This window comes from Melopsittacus undulatus, chromosome 9 (genome assembly GCF_012275295.1).
Source record: "Melopsittacus undulatus isolate bMelUnd1 chromosome 9, bMelUnd1.mat.Z, whole genome shotgun sequence".
In the NCBI taxonomy this organism is placed as follows: domain Eukaryota; kingdom Metazoa; phylum Chordata; class Aves; order Psittaciformes; family Psittaculidae; genus Melopsittacus; species Melopsittacus undulatus.
Window position 1 is genome coordinate 30536685 of NC_047535.1, and position 10633 is coordinate 30547317.

Here is a 10633-nt window from a genome sequence, read left to right on the forward strand (position 1 = left end):
ACAGCTAGTTCACGGATAATTTCTAATAAAGCTGCTTTATTATACCACTAATGCAGCACAACTTTCCATTTTAAGGATCCTTGCTATCTCACAAGGTCTCTTCATAAATTACCATTCAGTTCTGTCACTGTCTATCAGGTGTGTGGTTTCCAGGAATGACTGTTGGATGATATAACTGCTTTCATTAAAAATAAGGGTTATTTTCAGAGTCCAAGTCATATATTTGGGGCCTTCTCTCTGAGATGTGCCTAGACCATGTCAACAGAACCTTACTGTCCAGTTAACACCATCATGTTTCAGGGGTGCCCAACACTCATCACATCTCAGAAGCTTCTGGCACTTTACCTGCCCAGTCGGAGGAACAGGAAATGCACCTGCTTTGTGCTGTAACTCCGACGTGATTAGGTCTCCCATAGGAAGCATGTCCCAAAGCTGCTCCATTGTTGCAGGTTAAACGTATGCTGGTTTCCTGAGATGCTGCTGTTGGTCTCCATCTTCGTGTTGAAGCTGAGCTGTGATGCAATGAGGAATGCAGGAGAATAAGCAGAATCACTCAGAAAGTTGACTTTGTAAAGTCAGGTGCCTTTACAGGAAGTATGAAATTTCCCTGTATATTTTCAGGAAAAACATAAATTCCCCAGGATCTGAGAAAAAAAGCCTGGAAGTGAGGTCCTCCCCAGGTTGAAGACTCAGACTTCATCTTGCTTATTCCCTTTTCCTGACTTCACTGATTTTCTGTCTTAATTCCCCAGTGTCCTAACAGGAGCAGGTGGTCTCCCATCCCTGTTCTGCAACCTGACACAGAAAACACTGGGCTTTGAAGCTATATGGTATCTAAATGAGGACAGAAGTGAAGTGTCCTAAATACTTTTGCAGTATATAACCCTTGGGGTTACATCCTGGTTCTGAATATTACCTTGACTGCGGGACACCTTTGAAAAAGGCAGGGACTGAACCCAGATTAACTGCATGTCAGTGCAGGACTTCAACCACTAAATACCACTTTCCACTCCAAAGCATATCTGTTCACAGCTTTCCAAGAGATAAATTAAATTTGCTGTTCACCACTGACAGCTGGCAGGGCTTAGAAATGTGGATTTCTCACACAGAAAATAACAGGTACTACAACTGCAAAGTGCTGGCAGGACAGTAAGACATCCTCCCACCTCCAGGATTGCATTTGACCTTTTATCAAAGTAATACCCTTGAATTTAAATAGGAAACAGATGTTGCCAGTATCTTCTGAAGGGAAGGCAAAAGGAGGCACTGCTGATTTATCAGAGGAGCAGCACACCGTTGGCTGTTGATCATGCAGCCGGGCTTCCCAAACAGCACTTTGAAGAGGGCTCTGCTCATGCAATTACATGCTCTGCATGTAATTCAGACTAAAACCACTCTTCTGTGGGACTGAGCGAGTGATGTGAGAGTTTAATGAGTCATGATGCAATTCAAGAGCATCTGATAAGGTCAGTAACAGCGTCCTCTGCAGCCACATACAGAAATCCCATCACAGACACGCACAGAGAAGTTCCACCCATGCTATCCCGCTCTTATCAAGGAGATTAACAGATGGAAATGACTTCTATTTGCTTAGAACTGGTAGAGGGGAGGATAAGACAGTAACCTTTTAATGAGCTGTAGAGTTTTGACTGCTTATGAGTAAAAGCAGGCAGAGGTCTCAGAAACCAGTTAGAAAGAGCTGGTAAGTGAAACCTCGTGGTTTAAGCAAATGAGGAATGTTCATTATTACTTTAAGGGGCCTTGCACTGAGATGAAAATTTGAAAGACTAGTAAAGCTTCTGAAAGAGGTGTCTTAAACTTGCCCAGCATGTAAGAGGACTAATATTACACATGTTTCACTATTTTGCCGTTATAGCTGAACCAAAGCAACATACTGCTCATTTTTGCAGCTCAGTCATCTTTCATCTGCACCTCTAGCAGGACAGTTCTGAACCCAGGAGTTAATGCTTTTCCCTAGGAAAGTGCTTTGCAAGCATTTCAGTCCCTTACATTAAAGCACACGTTATTCTCTTAGCTACATATTTTTTTCCCCATTTCCTTTAAATGACTCAAAGAAAATTTGCTCTCAGTCTGTTGCAGAAAGCAATGCATCTGGCTTTAACCCATAACCTTTTTGTGCTTTACTGATTTTATGGGCTGCTGGCTATAAGGCAGACTCACATTTTAGAGCATCTATCTCCATAATTTAGGGATGGTCATAAAACATTGTTCAAGCATATCAGCTCTCTTTTCTCATAGATCATTTACTGATTATTTATAAGCAGCATCTTAGCTACCTGTTCGATGACTGCTTTCATTACTATGCCTCCATATGAAGTTACTCAGCTAGACTAATATCCACAGATTGCAGTATAAATTCCCTATTAAATCCTAACCCTTGTAATTATTCAATCCTAAACACTGATTTCTTCCTCTGTAGGATCCAAAAATATCTAGCACATGAGAATCTCATAGCCACCCTCATTGATCCCCTGCTACCACTGAATTGAATTATAACACCATAAATAATCTGGAAGCTATCTCAGAGGCACCTCATACAATTTTCAGGGATGCTGCCTGTTGGGTGACCTATTTGGAGAGGTGCAGACAGGTTTCTCAGGGTTCCTTCAAGCTGATTATCTCCATATTCCCTCAGGGGCCTTTCCTGCAAAAGCATTACCAAATGGGGGAAAAAAAATTGCTAAACTATTTAATTTCTTAACAGTTGTTCCCAAACCACATTCCCAAGGTGGAAAAACACTGAGCAGAACCACAGCTTCTGGAATGGAGAGTGCCAGGACAGCAAGTGTTTTAAGATGGAGATCTGAATTTTTCAGCTAAGAACAGTCTTCAGGCAGTGAGTGGATCATGGCGGCTGTGCAGAGAGCCAAATGCAGAGGGCACTTATTGCCAAGTACCTTCTGGCATCCACAGACATAATCTCCCAGAAAAGAAAATTTCCACCACAGAGAGAGGCTTCATATTTACAGCCAGAAACATTGTTGCTTATCTGAATTAAAACTTCCAAGGGCATTAAGGCTAATCTATTGGCAGCAGTGGGTCTCCACTTCAGGTAGATGGAGTACTTGTGCTGTATTGTAGCCCTGCATCCACTCAGCAGAAGGCATTCAGAAAATTGCTCTTCCCTTTGCTTACTCATCTGCTGGGTGGATGCCTGCCACACTTGTAAGACAATAAATGCCATACAGGAGCAGCTCCCCATCCCAGCCATATATCCACAAGTGCTATTGTATTAAGCAGAGCTCTGCAGAGTGGATCTGCACAAAATGCGTGTCCTTTTGTTATCAGCCTGTGCAAGTCTGCATATGACATTAAGCTGAATGGTGAGGCTGATGCACTGAGGGGCAGGATGCTATCCACAGGGACCTGGGCAACCTTAAGAAGTGGGCCCATGTGAATCTCATAAGGTTCAACAAGGTCAAGCACTAGGTCCTGCACCTGGGTTGGGGCAACCCTTCTACAAATACAAGCTTGGAGGTGAAGGGATTGAGAGTACACCAAGGAGAAGGACTTGGGGGTACTGGTGCATGTAAAGCTGGACATGAGTAGACAGTGTGAACTTGCAGTCCAGAAAGCAAACCACATCCTGGGCTGCATCAGAAAGAGAGTGGCCAGCAGGTCGAAGGTGCCCCTCTACTCCATTCTCATGAGACCTCACCTCGAATACTGTGTTCAGCTCTACAGCCCTCAGTACAAGACATGGGTCTGCTGGAGCAAGTCCAGAGACAGGCCACAAAGAATTATCAGAAGGACGGTACACCTCAGCTCCATCCAAACAGTATTGCAGCTGTGTTCTTTATTAAACTGGAAAGACTGTCAGACACATTTGTAGAAATGAAAGACTGGGGAGCTGGCACCAGAGGGGGTAAAACAAATCTGTAATAGAGAAGTAGCAACTTAAAAATACATTGGCACCATCAGAGTGCCAAACCTTTGGTCAGTTGCTCCTGCATTCTTGGCAGCAATGCCTACCAAGAGTCTCACAGCAAGAAAAGCTATCTACTGCAAGAAATTCCTGCTCTCTCCCCATATGCATCATCTCTGATACATTCAGTACAACAAAACATGCCTGCCAGCTAGTTTACTCACCCATAACCATCGGTGGCCAGGGTCTGATGCTTGGGTGTTCACAGATTTCAACAATGTTGTGCCACAGCTGAGAACTGGCACTAATGTGGTGTAGCAAGGACCGGCGGACAGGCAGGGTGAGCTTCTCCCCAGAAACTTGTCTGGGCAGATGTGTGAGCATCACAAGTCACTGCTGAAAGAGAAAAGGTGGTCTTTTAAGCCAGGAATAGGGCTACGTGCTTCCACCTTTGATAAGGATTTCCTTCAGCACATTACTTAACTTCTTTTGAACATTAACAGTCTGTTCGGTCTCTTTTCCTCTGGTTAGTAAATAAACAGTTATCATCTGCCTTCCAGTGCTCGCTTTCAAATAGGGGAGAGGCTGGGGATGGGGCTTACATACTGGGATGTGGCTCACAGGGGCTGCAGCCAACAGGAGCTAGAGGTGGTGTGTCTCCTGTGAGAGAGCCACATCCACCACCAGAAAGGAGAAATAGGCTCATGAAACTGCATTAAAATCTCTGTGTGAGCACACCTACCAAGGACTAAAGCTGGCCCAATAGTGTAAACATTTGTGTGCTTACTCTTAGCTTATAAATAAACTGAACTTGGCCAGTGAAGGCTAAATAAAATCAAATTACACTTTCTTTGCCTCTTCGTGAGAGTATTCGTATAATTGTCAGCTATCCGTTAATCCACAAAAATATCTTTCTCTGTCTGCTTCCACTTGCATTGCTCTTACCTGTTCTCCACAGTTTGCAGCAGGAAGGGATGCTCCTTCCTCCTCAAGAGGTGGTGGTTCTTGCTGCCACCACATGCAGCTGAGGGTTTTGGTTTCCTTTTTTCTATCTCCCTGGTCCCATGTGTGCAAACGGGGACATGTGTGTGCTGCCAGAGATCACAGAGGTGTTGAGACCCGATGTTCTTCCCAGCCCCTCTGTTGCTCTGTGTGTGTGTTTTTCTGAAGCTGATGAAGCCTGATGTATTAATATATAATCCCTGGAAAGCACTATAAAAAATATATAAACACTGTGAAGCAGCTAGGTCTCCCCTCCCACTGCTTGTAGTGCACCTTTACATCTTCCCTGCTTCCCAAGGAAGGGTTGGGGAAAAAAAGCCAAACCTCAGGCAGGGGTCTGCTCTTTTTACCTTCTTATTTTATTATTCAGGCACAGTTCTCTGCCTGTGAGGTCTCACAAGGGGTGTAAGCCAAGCCTTATCCTCACCCCAACCTTCAATTAAGGGAAGAATGAGCAAGGAGCCTCAAAGAGCACCAGCACCACTCCAAAGCTCAGAGCTGTCAGTGCGGCTGTCTGCAGCAAGCTCCCAGGTGCTAGCTACTAATACTAAGAAAACAAGGGCAAAGAAACCCAAAACAAACCCCTGATCCTGAATTTCTGATTAAATAACACTGAAGTGACTAATGTAAACTGCTGCATGCAAATACACCTGGAAGGTGGGCAGAGAGTCTGTGCCGTGAAGCCCCAGATGGAGCATGGCTGTGGGAGCATCCTGTGCTCTTGGCCAGGAGATGGGGAGAGGAACTCCTGCAGGGATGGCTATTTTGGGCCCAGAGAAGGCAACCAAACACAGAACAGCCCAGCAGGAATCAAAGCCTGGAGCAACAAAACCCAGTGTTCATCCTCACCAATAGCTAATGGGTTCCTGCTCACCTGTTTAACCAACTTTCTGGTAATTTCCCCTAGAAGTTTTATCCAGCCCATAGGGAGAGCCTGAACTTCTGTCCACCAAGCATGAGACAGCCATGGGGAGCAAAACCTGGGGCCTCAGTTACGTCCTTCAGAGCCCGCAGCAGATGCAGCCTGGCATTTTCAGTTCCAAGATTTCTTTTTGTTGTTGTAAGATACGGCCAAGTAAGTGGCAATTTATGTTACTTTATCTACTCCCGTGTTACAGTGTCAGGTATCTAGTTAACCTCAATATCACAGCAGGGTTTACAACAGACCGAAATCTTTCCAAAGTTTCAGAGAGTCATGGAATGCAGCTGAGGTTTAGTATAGGGCTGGCCTGCACAGAAGGGAGAAGACATATTCAAATTCCAGCTATTCAGGTATCATCCACTCTGGTCCTGAGCCCTGTGATGGTAAGGAGGAACAGGGAGATGTGCGGTGCTCTGGGTACCAGTCTGGCCTTACCTGCTTGGAGTAGTTTAATCCAACCACTGTCTCTGTGCTTTGCATCACCAAATTCCCAACAGCAACTGAGTCAGATGTGTCTGTAGCATAAAGGAAAATTAAAACTAGGTTACCAGTAATAAAAAAAAAAAAAAACAGTCTCCCTGTTAAAGAAAGTAAATACCCTCCACTAAGTGATTGACGCATTGGAAAGTTACACAGCCTAATGAAGAGCCCTATGAGCTATTGGCATTATTACATTTGCTGTGACCTTAAAAAAGAATAGCTCCAGTTGTCTCTGGAGTACAGCGTTGTATGTTCTTGGATTTCTAATACTAGCGGGAGCACCAAATCCAGCACTGATTAAAATCATAGAAGCTTTTGCTGTTATACCAAGGAAAGAGTGAGAATGGATTGTATTACAGATTTTGACAGAAAAAATATTTGCTTTCTCAGGGGGAGATATAATGTGTCAGTCATCTAGTCAAATAGCAGACAGGCTTGCTTCCACTCAAACAGTTTCAGCAAAGTCTGCGTTTACTCTATTATACCTTTCACAGTACGTGAGCCTTGGCTCTGTGCAAACACCTCCAAGAAGCCCCTTTACAGATCCTTCTGGTGCAAATAGAATTAGTTTGCCATGGCTGGGTGGGTAGGATTGCAATTGAAAAAGGAGCTATTGTAGCAGAGGTGGCCCTGGAGGGGCACAGCCACAATGAGCAGTTCATAAACCATGCATGAGGCCGCTGTGTTGTGGCTGTCATGACTGTGCAGTTGTGGACCAGTAAGGGCTGCAGAGGATGTTCCCAATAGGCTCTCCTGTCCACCTTGATACCCTCTCCATGCTGTCCTGCAGGGAAGAAAGGGGATTGCTAAGAGCCTCCTGTGCATTCAAGAACCCCTAGCACAGTTCACTGACACATATCTCATACCATAGCTACCAAAAGTTGCTAGTTTGTGGCTCAAAACACCAGAAAAACTGTCTGTGTAGTCACGCTTATGTGAACATGGGTTACACTTACATCAGGTTACTTAACCTCCCTGGTCTAAGAACATTGCAACAGGATTACTGTGAAAATAAAGCAGATTCAACAAAACCAGCAGATACAGCAGAAAGTTTCAATTGGATTTTCATTTCTATACAGAGGCTGATGGTGGGTATCGTGCCATCTAAAGTCAGCATGCAACAATATGTGACTAATTATACCAGAAATGAAACAAAGCCAATGTATTTCCAACTTCATTGGCTTCCAGTAGGGCTTTATTAAACAAAATAAAAATAAAAATGAGGTCTGTCTGTTTGAAATTGAACCAGAAGATTTAAATGCACATTCTCAGACTTTATACCGTTCTTTCATGTTTAATCTTTCTTTTTCAGGCATGGTTATAAGCCTTCAAGTGAGCAGAATGTCTTACTCTTCAGATACTCATTTATTTTGGAAGGTATATGGGAAGATTTCAAGAAGGAGAAAGGTTTCACCTGCTTTCACCTAGAGTTCATGAGACAGCACAGTGTTTTAATTAAACGTGTTTATAGAACAATGTCTGGCAAGGCATGTTTCTCCTGTTGTTGAAAAAAAAATGATGGTTTTCCTTCTCTTGTTATGTTACCTAGAAAATTAATGATTTCCCTTATCCATTCTTTTTAATAAAATGTTTGTAGTTTTATCCATATGAAATGTCAGATTGAACCACATAGCTATTTGCTTTGGAATAATTATAATATTATCACCACCTCTATTGAAAGCACCAAAGAACATAAGAGTGTTAACTGCAATTAGATTATTTTGCAAAGATCCATTGCAGAGCAGGGGTTTTCATAAGGAAACAGAGTTACTTTGCTGAAACCCTCAAATACTTTCACAGCAAATGGTTTTGGAGAATTAACTCCTATTTGTGTCTGGGCTTTAATTGCTCTTTTTTTTTTTTTCCTTGCATGGATTCTAATTATTACATTTTAACAACATAATAGATGAATCAATAAATAAATACGGTTTCAGACTACGGTATTGTCTTATCCCACTCTACTATGAACTTCCTGTCTCAGCAGCTCATAATACAACTACACTCGAGGACCACCTATTACTTTCTACGTGGCCAAGTAGAATCGCATGCAGATTCCCTCCAGAAAGAAATTTCCTTTCCATGTCATGAATAGCATCCTTCTCAGCACCATTCAGGGGCCAGCATTTCACTCATATCTTGAAACTGAATGGCACAACAGTCTTGTTAAAGCAGTTCTCTGTTAGCACAATGCTACAGTGTCAAAAACATTTAATCAGACATTGAAAGGCTGCATCTTCCTGACACAAAGCAGGTAGGACATCACAAGAGATCACATCACTGATTTTATCAGTTATTTCTGAGCAAGCAGGTGGTCATGGCTTAAATCACTTTTACTCTAGAAAGTCTCTGTAATTGTTCGTTGTCTTTTTCTACACCTGAGGTCTGTGTCCTAACTGATGTTTCATGGATAACTCATCTGGCTTCTGAATCAGAGACTGAAGCCTCTATTGACCTGTTTGGTAGGAAGCTGGTGCTGATCATCATTGTATCTGACAAGTTTTAAGAAATTCCAGATAAACAGAAGTTGATGAACTACTTGCTGTTATACATCTGGCACTTTCAGATTTACTGGATTTATAGCAGCTGTTTCATCTCCAGTTTCTTGGAAAGGAAACTAAGAAAATCTTGAAACACAAGTAACTTCAACAATAACTTAAAGGACACTACACAGCTCAATGGCCGTTTTGCTGTGGAAGTGATACCCTTTATTGTGAATGATATTGATTTCCGGTCATAAAGAACTTTTCATTTCCAAGGATCCCTAAAGTAAGCTATGAGAAGCCCCATCGCTGTGGCTCTGCACAGCTGGTTTGGAATGCAAGAAATAAACACTTGTGTACTTCATCTCACATCTAGCCAGACACTGTAGGTGAATCAAATTTTTTCTTTAATATTAGCCTAAATAAATTAGTTTCTAAATAAATTTCCATCTCCCTGAGTCCTCATCTGTTTTCCTTCTTCATGAACACTGAAAATATCAGGCTCATACCTTAAACACTTGCAGGAAGGGAATTTTAAGTGGGAAAACACTAGCTATTGAGCCACAGAGCTGTTCGTCCAGCTTGGTGGCTCCTGAGCATAATTGCAGTCAGATCAGAAGATAAAATTATGTCTAAACTGGGAATTAATTTGAGAAACTCATCAACACATCATACACCTTTGGCCTCCAGCACAGGTAAGCCTATTCTTGTAAAGTGGCTGGAGAAAAGGTTGCATTTGCCCATGGGTTGGCACAATACCGCTACTAGATGCAAAGTACTACACTATCAATTATTTAAAGACCTTTCAGTTCTCTCTATTCAAACAACTGAGAAAACTGGTAACAAAACTGGTTAGTAATGGTCCTTGTTTTAGAAGAGGTGTTCAGTGATCTCTAATGACTTATTTTCATGTATCTTCCTAGAGACGACATCTCTCAAAGCAGCATTGAGCAGGAGAGTGCCACTTTATTGAATTATTATGGTTGATTTTACCCATATCCTAGGCTGTTCTTGGAGGTCTTCCACTCATAATGGACAAGGCCCAAATTAGCTTACCTTGCAAGACTTGTGTCCAAGTTTCTGTGGCTGCAGATATGTGAACATATTTGCTTCAGAGAGAGCTGAGACCAGCAGGAATCATAACAATGCTACCACTGGCAGCAAGCTAGATTTTATGTATCAGCACTGGGACTTCACAGACAGTAGCACTGGCTGTGGAAATTGGACTAGTAGCTCCAACTAAACTGAGCTTAAGCCATTATAAATTCAGTGGGAGGTTCTGATTGATATCAGTGGGCTTTGGATCAGATCCCAGGAAGAATACAACTGAACTAGACTGTTATTGCAACATGTTGTTCCTAGAAGACTCCTTTGCCCACAACCACAGGGCAGGTATTCAACATTTTACTAATGGAGAGCCTGGGCTACTGTGAGATCTGTTGGTCGGTTTCTGAAGGCAGTCTCTTGAGTTATTGGCTTTTGAAGACAAACTCCATACAGGGAGCAGGCAGTCTGGTCTAGTCCAACCTTTCTCTTGCTGTGATCTAGTCAACCCTAGGTGCTGTTCTGGGACTCGGCTCCATCATTTTTTGTGATGTCTCGGAAAATCTGCCACCATTTCAAGTTTTACCTTCTGTTTGAAATGACCAAAGGAACAAGGACTGTCGTGGCCGTAGAGACCATGTATTAGGGGGCTAAGGACACCTCAGTGTCAGCCACCAATGCTCCCTTTCCCCCTAGCCTCGGCTTCCTCCTGCTCCTGTTCCCACACGGCAGATACTGACTGGCTGTACATGGCGCTCACTGCAGGTACCCAGTGAGCAGCAGCAGGGTGAAGGGTGCGAAGCTCCCGTCCATGCCCAG